Source organism: Mesoplodon densirostris, chromosome 7 (assembly GCF_025265405.1).
Source record: "Mesoplodon densirostris isolate mMesDen1 chromosome 7, mMesDen1 primary haplotype, whole genome shotgun sequence".
Classification (NCBI taxonomy): domain Eukaryota; kingdom Metazoa; phylum Chordata; class Mammalia; order Artiodactyla; family Ziphiidae; genus Mesoplodon; species Mesoplodon densirostris.
The window spans coordinates 22,008,785-22,019,753 of NC_082667.1; the positions used below are offsets into that span (position 1 = coordinate 22,008,785).

Sequence of the window (10,969 nt, forward strand, 5' to 3'; positions counted from 1 at the left end):
ATGCTGTATATATTACATCCCTATGGCTTATTTATTTTATAACTGCAGGTCTGCACCTTTTAATCCCCTTCGCCTCATTTTCCCATTCCCCTATCCCCTCCCTTTTGGCAACCACCCTCTTCGTTCCCTGTTCCTATGAGTCTGTCTTCATTCTGTTTGTTCTGTTTTGTTTTTTATATTCCACATTTAAGTGAGATCATGCAGTATTCGTCCTGCCCAGCCAACTGCTTGGCCTGAGGCATCCCAGTATGTGTGGAGACAGGTTGGTGGGCGAGGCCATTTTCCAGCACTAATAAGCTAGAGGGAGGATTCCAAAGTGGCGCTTGCCAACACCAGTGTCTTCATGATAGAATGAGCTCCCCTAAATCGTTGCTGCCAGTATCTATGTCCCCAGGGGGAGCCCCAGTTGCCTCCTCCTTCACTAGGATACTCTCCAAGATCAGCAAGTGAGTCTGACCCAGGGTCCTTTCACATTACTGCCTCTGCACTGGGACTTGGAGCAATGTGAGATTTTGAGCATGCCCTTTAAGAGAGGGGTCTATTTTTACCGTAGCCCTCTGTCTCCCCTGTACTGAAACCCCACTGGCCTCCAAAGCCTGACAGTCTTGTAGCTCATCTTTCCAATGCAGGACACCTGGATTAGGGAGTCTAATGTGGGGTTCAGAACCCTCACTCCTTGGGGAGAACCTCTGTAGTTGTGATTATCCCCCAGTTTTGGGGTCACCTACCTGGGGGTATGGATCTTGACTATACTGCATCTTTGCCCTTCCTTCCCTTCTCCTTGTGGTTCCTTCTTTATATCGTTATTTTGGAAAATATTTTCTGCTAATCTTCAGTTTGTTCTCATAAATATTTGCTCTCTAAGTACTTGTGATTTTGGTGTGCCTGTGGGAGGAGGTGAGCTCATGGTCTTCATACTTTGCCATCGTGGCCATGCTCCCCAAGGGACACATCTTAATTTTAAACTAGTTTAAGTAGTACTATACAAAGTTAGGGGTTAAAACATTATATTAGTAATATTGATAAATAACTCTGTTAACCCATAAATGTTATGCATATACTCTTTGCATTGAGTAAAACTGAGTCTCATGGGTCACAGTCAATGACCATGCAGCCTAATGTTTCAAATCAATGGAGGCATCCATGGTTAACAACAAAGCATTGATCTTCATTACTTGGTATAATTTTGGTTCAGATCCAACGTTTTTGGGAGTGTGTTTTTCCTCTTGAACTACATTAGCTACATCAGGAAATACATGCATGTTAGAATCTACTACTAGTTTCTCAATTTGCTTGCTTCTTTTGTTTGTTTGGTCTCTGCCTATGTCCAAGGTAGTTTTCAAAGACCTGGATGTTTTCTACCACCTGTAGTTACTTCTTCTATTTTGGGCATGCAGATTACTAAAGATTTCCTAGCAGAGTTGCTGTGAGGTTTGAGCTCTTGAGGAAATATAAGCTGATGTGACTTTCCCTTAATCATTCCTCTCATATACACTGACTGTGCATTGACATCAATGACCTATAACTATAGACAGCAAGATCCAGGATGATATGGTTGTCTTCATCATCTTTCAAGAGAAATCAAGTTAGGGCTCATTTAGTTTTAGGGCTTTTCCAACTTTAGTGATCAAAGTTCTCAGTGGTTTACCTTTCTTCTTTGTAATACTTAATTTGTCTTGGTCTTTCCATCATTTTTCCATGTCTAAGAGTTTCCCATCTAAAATCAGGAGTAAACTGAAGAAAGCTTATACCAGAATGCTGCTATTCTTTGCTTTCATCTAATTTATTTTAGTTGGGATCCTTTTTTCATACTTCTAGTGTCTGATGTTCTTTGTTCACTAAAGAAAACAGGATAGTGGTGACGATATCTGTGTGCGAATGTCTGTCAAAGCCAGGGTTACTTTTCTTCTCATCTATTTTTATGTTGTTCTTAAAGTTTCCTCTGAACCATTTTTCTGTATTTGCCCATTTGAATCAATAAACTTTTCCTCCCCAATTAATGGATAAATTCTGCAATTCTTGGATTCATTCTGAACTCTCTTTATCATCCCACACTTTAATTGTTAAGGAGTTGCCACCACCAACTTCCAGTAACGTTCAAAGTCAGCATGTGGGTTACCCATGCAAAAGAACTCCTTCAGATGGAGACTGTGCTGCAGGGTTTTACTGTTGCTCAGGTCTCCAGTGAAATTTATCAAGTTAATTTTCTTTAGCCTTTCAGATCCTTCCAAATTTTCAATCTTTTCAGCGTTATTTAAAGCAAAATAAAAACATTTAAGTTTCTTGAGGTTGCTAACATTTTAAATTTTTTCCACTGAGATTATTTTAAAGGTAGAAAATTCTGGTACCATTTATCAATATGATCTCTTTCTGTTTATTGCTGATATAAGGAGAGTTCCTCCAGGGGAAAAATTACACAGTTACTGTGTTTGGCATTCTATCTAATGAAGTATTCTGTTATCCCATCCATAGCACCTTTCTTGTTTTGGGGCCTGGGAAGCCTGCCTGGGATCCCAAGGACTGTCAGTAATAATTTAAACTTCAATCATTAATATATGAATGTTCTGTTTGTGCCACATGCTTGCCAGCACTTTGTATGTCAATATTTTAAAAAAACTTTAGCCATTCTGGTGGCTGTGCCAGAATGTGTCTGTCACTGTAATTTTAATTTACATTTCCTTTATGACTATTGATGTTGATCTTCTTTCCTATGTCTATTGGAAATCTGAATGTCTTCTTTTCTGAAGTGTTTGCTCAAGTCTCTTAGTCATTTTTCTATGTGTTTTTTTTTTTTTGTTTTGCGGTACATGGGCCTCTCACTGTGGTGGCCTCTCCCGTTGCGGAGCACAGGCTCCGGATGCGCAGGCTCAGCGGCCATGGCTCACGGGCTCAGCCGCTCCGCAGCACGTGGGATCTTCCCGGACCGGGGCACGAACCCGTGTCTCCTGCATCGGCAGGCGGACTCTCAACCACTGCGCCACCAGGGAAGCCCTCTATGTGTTTTTAAAAATCTTTTTGTCTTACTGATTTATAGGGGTTCTTTACCAATTTGGGATATGAGCCCATTGTCTATCATATGTGTGGTAAGTGATTTTTCCTACTCTGTTGATTTAAATATGTTATTGTGAAATTTTTCAAACATTTGAGGGATAATTTGTGGGAAAAGTATAATGAATCTTTATCTATCATCATCCAGCTTCAAGAATTATTACTCCATTGACAATCTAGTTTCACTTTTACCCTATCCATTTTTATGCACAATTGGATTATTTTAAAGTCAAGGTTCCAAGATATCATATCTCTTTTTATTTGTAAAAATGTCACCATGGACCTCTAAAGGATAAGAACAAATTTCCACAATGTAACTAAAATGTCCTAATTAGATATAATGTGTCTAATGAATGACAGGTTTTCTTATATTTAATAAAGCTTGATGTATCAATCTTTTCCTTTATAAACAGTGCTTTCATTGTCTTGTTTAATTCTTTCCATACTTTAAGATGTTAAAAAATGTCCTATACAATTGTTTAGAAATTTTATTATTTTTCCTTTAGTATTTGGATTTAAAATCAATCTGGACTTGATTTTTATGTGTTGTTGGGGGTCAGGTTGTTTTATTTTTTTAATATATAGGTATCTACACAACATCTTAATTTAGTTTCTTTTTGGTATGTTGCTCTGTGCTCGGTATTGCCACATTACTGTATATTAAATGCCTATGTATGTGTTAGTCTATTCACGAACTTTCTATTCTGTTCTATCGGTGTATTCATCTAACCTAGCAGAAATATTACACTCTTTTAATTATGACAGCTTTTAAATAATTCCTGCTAGCTAGTACAACAGATACTTCAATGATGTTCTTCTTGAAAGATTTCTTGGCTATTCTTGGCCCTCTATACATTTCAGTGTATATTTTGAATCAACTCAACATTTACAAATGAAAAACTAAAGTGTTGGAAATTATCAGATTTGCATTTACTCTATGAAGCAATTTGGAAAGAAGTAAAATGCTTGTAATACTCAATCTTCCAACCCATGGGCATGGACCATCTGTTAGCTATCTACTCTCTATCTATCATCTTTCTATTCATCTATCTATCATCTCTATATTCTTTATTCTCAATAATAGTTTTTATTTGCCTATCCAGAAGTCTTGTACTGTGTTTATTAGATTTATTCCTACTTACATGATATGTTTTGGTGCTTTTTTTTAAATGGTATTTTATATAATACTGTTTTTATTTGCTATTATATAGAAATTCTCTTGATTTTTTCACTGCTTTTGTATTCTGCTACCTTGTGTAACTACTTATAAATATATATATGCAAATTCTTTTGGATTTTCTATATATTCTACATATTCATTTACATAATCTGGGAATAACCTTTTTTTTTTTCTGATGATTCTAGCTTACATTTCATTTTCCTGGACAAGGAATTATTAAAATATAGGGTAATTTACCTTATTAGAAGCAGATATGAATAATTATGAGTTTCTTTTTTTATAAAAACCCCTCAAACATCTAATCCAACTTGATATCAAAGAGAAACATCTAAAAAACTTTTTTCTTTTACTTAATTTTAAAAAGTTCATTTATATTATAGAATAGGTCCATTACCCTTTTCCCAATGATGTTCACTTAATATAGTGTTCTGTAATGAAGTATGAGGTATATATATTTTTATCTTCTCATTTTCTGACTTTCTCTCTTCTATCCAACTATCGACCATCCATTCTGTAAATGGTTGAATCAAAAACAATCACAGGACAAGGTCAGGAAATATTCAGGGAATACTTTTTATATACTAAAAAGTATGCCTATTCCCAAAATGTTTAATACATATACACATGCATATATCTAAACTCATGAAATATTTATTTTGAAAAATCAATATGGTAGCTATCCTACTCTAATTTTAAAAATAAAATAAAACTGAATCTTAGAGAACTTAAGGAACATGTCCAAGGAAACTCATTAATAAATAGTGTATCCCATAAAGAAAACATGATATAGCTAGTCCTCTCATCTTTGCCAGTTTATATATTCATTGTTTGTTTGTTGTTGTTTTTAAAAAGGTAGAAAAAATTTATCCAGTATTTATTTTTTCAAATTGTAGGAGAATATGGCTTTCCCCCAAGATATGAAGACTCAAAACCTACTCTTTAAAAGTCTTTAAGGGCTTCCCTGGTGGTGCAGTGGTTGAGAGTCCACCTGCCATTGCAGGGGACACAGGTTCATGCCCTGGTCCTGGAGGATCCCACATGCCGCAGAGCAGCTGGGCCTGTGAGCCATGGCCACTGAGTCTGCATGTCCAGAGCCTGTGCTCCGCCAAAAAAAAAAAAAAAAAAAACCAAAGAGATAAGACTACTTACCTAAAAGGAAAGATAAAAATAAAAAATTGTTAATATTAAATTGAGGCAAGAACATTGAGCAACTAGAATTTTTTATTCATTGCTGGTGGGAGTGTGAAACTGTACAACAATTTTGATTCAAAGTTTACCAGTTACCTTTAAGTTATATACTTTTCATGAGACCTAGCAATTTCACTATTAGGTACATGACCAAGGTGTATATATATATATATATATATATATATATATATATATACACACACACATACATATATATATATATATATATATGTGCAAAAAGACCTGTTCATGAATATTCACAGCAGCTTTATTATTAGTAGATCCAAATTGGAAATACTCATTTTTCTACCAAAAAGTAAATGGATAAACAAATCACTGTACATTCATATAATGGTATGCTACTCAGCAACAAAAAGGATAAAAACTACTAATACACAAAAGAATTTTATGAACAAAAAAAGTGAGACAGAAAATAGTATATATTTGTTCAGTGCTGGTCTCAGCCTATCAATTACTAATGTTGTGGTTGGATCAGCTCTTGTGATTTTTATTATGGTTGCAAGATTCCCTTCAGCAAAAACCATCAGGAAACTTTGAAAGAAATAGAGGTTTATTACTTACAAGACCTGGAAATTACACAGAACACCTGGAGCCACACAGCAAGTTCATGGGGAGAGAGAGAACCCATGGACCTAGAATTCTGTTTTTATTGGGGTTGAGGTTGGGGACCCACCCCGAGTTTTTCAAGTTCATTCCTTGTCAGGGTATTAAAAACCTAAGGGTGGGAATTTAAAACGTGGGAAGAGAATAAAACAGGTTGCCCAAATGGCCTCTTATTGAAATCAACCAAGATTTCTAAAACAAAGAAGCCTCAGTGGGGGCAAGTGGCCTGTCTCTTTATCTAGTGCAGTGGCTGGCCCTGTGTTCATTTACCATAGACATCTTTGAAGGAAATTCCTCTTTGTAATGGATTCCTCAGCAATTAAACTTGAAGTCATGCCCTTGTATTCCAAAAAATAAAAAATAACTGTCAGGGCTTACAATATAATATTGTATGATTCTATTTATATAAAATTCAGTATAAGGCAAAACTAATCTATGTCAAAAGAAATCAGAATACTGGTTTTCTATAGGGATTAAGAGTGTTTTATACATAAAGGATTATTCTGAGATAATGGATATGTTCTATTTCAAGATTGGTGGGATGGTTGTATCTGGGAATAATTATCAAAAAGTTATCAAACAGATACGAAAAATGAATGGGTTTATTTTATGTAAATAATCTCTCAGTGTAGTTGACTTAAATAGCAAAAATTAAATTTATATGTTATGGCATATTAATTATAAGAACCAGTATAGAGGATTATTGAATTCTGTGAACTGTAACAAAACTAAAATCTCAATACAAGTATTAGCATGATGAGTAATTGGTCAATTAATTTCAAAATTGGTCAAAATCTGGTGTCATTAAAAACAATGCATAACTACTTTGAATACCTTGTTAGTTAAAATACATAGGATGATCAATAGCAAGTTCTTTTTATTGTAGGGAAAGATCTTTCCAGTGCAAGTTTCTAGTAGTGTGGTTCTGCTGACTCCAGTTTCACTTCATTTTCTTATATAACATAAATTGTTATGCATAAGAAGTTTATTAATTTGAATTTTTTGAAGAATAAGAATTTGAAGGCATTACAAACTGAGGACAGAATCCTTCCAGATTTTTACACTATTTCCCCTCAGTATTTTACACTTCCTTCAACCATATCTAATTTATAAACTTTTCTTTAAAAAATCTATTTACTTTTAAATTAGTTTTCATAGAAACATCAGAAATTAAAATGCTTGACACATAATTCAACATTGTGAATAATGTTTTATTAATTATCTAATTATAACAAGTACAACAGCCATTAAGTGGTTTAGAAATTCATGTCCTCTCTTTTGGAGGGAACCAAAGTACATAATGTATCTGAATCACAGTTTTCATATATTTTGGTCTCAAGATTCATTACAGTCTTAAAATCTATTGAGGATCCCAAAGAGCATTTTTTTAAATGTGGTTTTATCTACAAATATTATCTGTATTTGACATTACAACTGAGAATTTTTAAAATACTTTATTTATTTAAAATAAAAAACCTATTAATGGTTGACATAAATAACATAATTATGAAAGATAGTTGTATTTTTCAAAACAAAAATAACTAGTGAGAAGAGAAACATTCTTTTATTTCTTTTTATTTTTTGCAAATCTCAAGTCTTGAAGGACTTGTTTAATAGAAGACAGCTGGATGTTCAATCTGCTGTGATATGCTACTTAGGTTGAGGTATGTTTAAAAAAGAAAACAGCCACACATACAAATATATATTTAGTAATGGAAGTACTACTTGTAAAGTCTGTTAATATTATTTTGGATATCATTGTTCATGTTATGAGAAAAAAACGCCAAGGGATAGTTTCTTAAAGGTTTGTTTTAATGTAGAATCTGAGTCCCTATCAATGAACTTTTCTTGCTGTATTATGTTAAAATCCATTGAATAGATCTTTTACTCCTGCAAGGATCTGTACCAACATGAATTTGTCAATTAGAAATTATTGGTTCGCTGAGTTACATAGAACTTCCAAATGTTGATTCAATTCATTGTATCAAAAATTGCATTTGTTTAAAATCCCACAGATATTATTAGATACACCTTTAAGTACTGAGAAGTTGTCAATCTCGTATGGCAGATATAGGTCTTCCAAAGTTCTAATTCTCACTTGAAATATCAAATTGTATCTTTGGTTTAAAAAGTCTACTGTTTTCCTTATGGGAATAGGCTGACTTTTTGTTCCTTTTTGGAGAAAAGTCCACAAATACTTGTCAATATGCATAGTTCCCCTCTCAGACACTTTTTCAGGTAAAAACGGTGTTGTGTGAAAAAAGCAGCTAACTCAACACGACTCCAATGACTGTACAAGCGTTTTTCCTATAGACAACCATCTACTACGGTTTTCAACAAAGTGCTCCTCGTTTTGTAACACAAAATACTAAATAAAATAGAATAAAAAATAAAATGTACTAAAGTGTTGAGATTTCATAGAGTTAATATTATTCACTTTCACTAAGGACATTCTTGTGTATTACTGGCATAGCATTCTGTTAGTATGTGGTGACGGAGAACACGGTGATTACTTAGCAGTCTGGTGTGGCTGTCGTGATTCTTTCTATGGCATTGTTTTACCACTTTTGCTTTTGTAACATCAGGATAAATGTCAACACAATGAAAAAAGGCCACTAATGTCTTAGTGTTATTATGAAAATAACTATAATGTTTATGTTTATAAGCTCATTATCTCTTACTGATCAACATTGATGACAGTAAAATATCCAGGAGACCTTAGTTCAAACAAAGAAGTAACTGTACTTAATTGAAGGAGGTCATTGTTAATCCTAGTCAATAAAATGGCTAATAGATAAATCCCTTTATAAAGATACCAGCTCAAATTCAGTCTTTAAAATGACACCTTCTTCTGAATATCTGTAAAGACAAAAGACAAAAACTTTAAAAAAATTTTTTCATTTTTTACTTTAAAACTGAAAGTAACCAATTCTGTCATTCGAAGTTTCTTTAATGCAGTTTCCTCCAATACAATGCATTACTTCATTAATCTCATTGTTTGGTATTATAAACCAAAATTCTACTATTATATTTGTTTGTTCTGGTGCCTGCTCTAGGTAGAAAATTAGTTTTTGAACAAATTCAATATATCTAGAAACACATTAAATGTCCTGAATTTCCATTATGTTATTCGAGCAGAATTTTATTCTTTTGCAGGTGAACTTTGCAAGTGTCAATGTCTTGAACTTCTGGGGCTGAATCACAGCCTCTTCATCTGCAAAGTGAGAGTTTATAGAGATGTAAGTACTTAGTTGGTTAGAATTTTGGCCTTTTATTCTGTCCTGTGCTATATTCTGAAATATAAATATAGGATGGGAAAATAAAAGTTTGGTTCTAAAGAGAAGAATCTTTGCATTATGTTCATGATACCTAAACTACTGCCCCCCAGACATCAGTCAAATGGGCTGATACAACATCCTGTGTAAAAAATAGCCAACCTGCTCATTGGAAATTCTCACTTCATAATTGCCATGACAGTGACTGTAACAGCCCTCACACTTTATATGTAGATCCACCCTTGATGTAAGTGTAATCAGAACCCAGGCATTCATGCGAACTTGAAGTTGGTCTAAAATTCAAAATTCCCCCACAACTTTAGTGACAATACATCATTCTTTAATGTATCTTCCATTGTATAAACAACTGTAGATGACTTAAAGGTACTTTCTGTTGATAGTCTTGGTTACCTTGCACAGCCATTTCCAGCATCCTTCAACTCCCATTTAGGTTTACCCTTTCTTCCCATTGCTTTTTATCTAAGAGTCAGGGTTTTGGGTTTTGGTTTTTTTGTTTGTTTGTTTTGGAAGGAACTTTCCCTCATTTTTCTCTATATATCTCTCAATATGAACATTACAAATTTCTCCTTCACTGAAGCATTGAAAACCACACCCTGAAGGCAGCTGGGATAAAGTCTTCAGATTTCACCATGGACTCAATCTATAATTCTGACCTATAAAGTGAGAGAGGCCAAGTGACGAATTGGCAGCCACCAATTACACCAGAGAAGTGGCAATTGGCTTGATCATTCACTGTGTGCTTTGCTAATGTGCAATAACCTTTGCAGATACATTAACCAGCCCCAAAGTAAAAAGTTACAATTGACAGAAGCTTGACTGCTGTCGATTTCAGTGCTTTTCATCTGCAATAGCATCCTCATCAAAATTCAATGGCAATTCTTAGCATTTTACTAGGAAACTAAACTGAAGACCATGTGAGTTGTTTCAATAAATTGGAAATTGTAACAGTGCATCAATTTCCTTCCATTTTTCTTGGATCTATATTGCTTTGTTATTTTGAAGTTAAAATCCTTTGTTCCTTTAGCAATTGTTTCCTTCACTTATTCATTACTTCAAAAATGTCTCAGACACTAAAACTTATGGAAACTAGTAAGATGAGGCACATGCCTTCAAAAAGTTTTAAGCTAATTGGATAATCAGTAGATAGTGTAAGTGCTATATGAAAACAGTACCTGCAATTGTGCCAAATAGCATCTTTTGGATGACTTTTGATGTGACCCTTGTAATATCATATCTATAAATTTACTTAATTAGCTTGTGTGGGATGAAAAAAAGAAACAATTTAAAAGCATCATTGTCAATATACTCACAATACTGGATTTAGCACCCCAAAAGTGCCCTGTTTTTAAAAACCTGAAATAAGTCACTTTTAATGTCACTCAATCCTCCTAGCCCTGCCCGAAAAAATACAGGGAAAAAATTATTGAACAATCTCCCTGACAGTAACATAGATTTCTGACAAATGGATGCTTCAGCGTCCCCATTGTTTACCATCTCCACAGACAGAACTCAGTTAATGAAATGGCTAATTAGATTTCTGTAGTCCTATAGTCATTGTGTGTGAGGTGACATTTTGTCGGCATTTCTCTTGTGGCTTCTTCAATGTGATATGGAACATTTTCCCTTAGCCAAC

At 34.2% G+C, this 10,969-nt stretch overlaps 1 pseudogene; it reads right to left on the reverse strand.

Annotated features, from left to right (window-relative positions):
• Positions 1-1,128: 1,128 nt before the first annotated feature.
• Positions 1,129-2,470, reverse strand: LOC132494136 (dynein axonemal assembly factor 11-like; annotated as a pseudogene).
• Between the last annotated feature and the right edge of the window lie 8,499 nt (positions 2,471-10,969).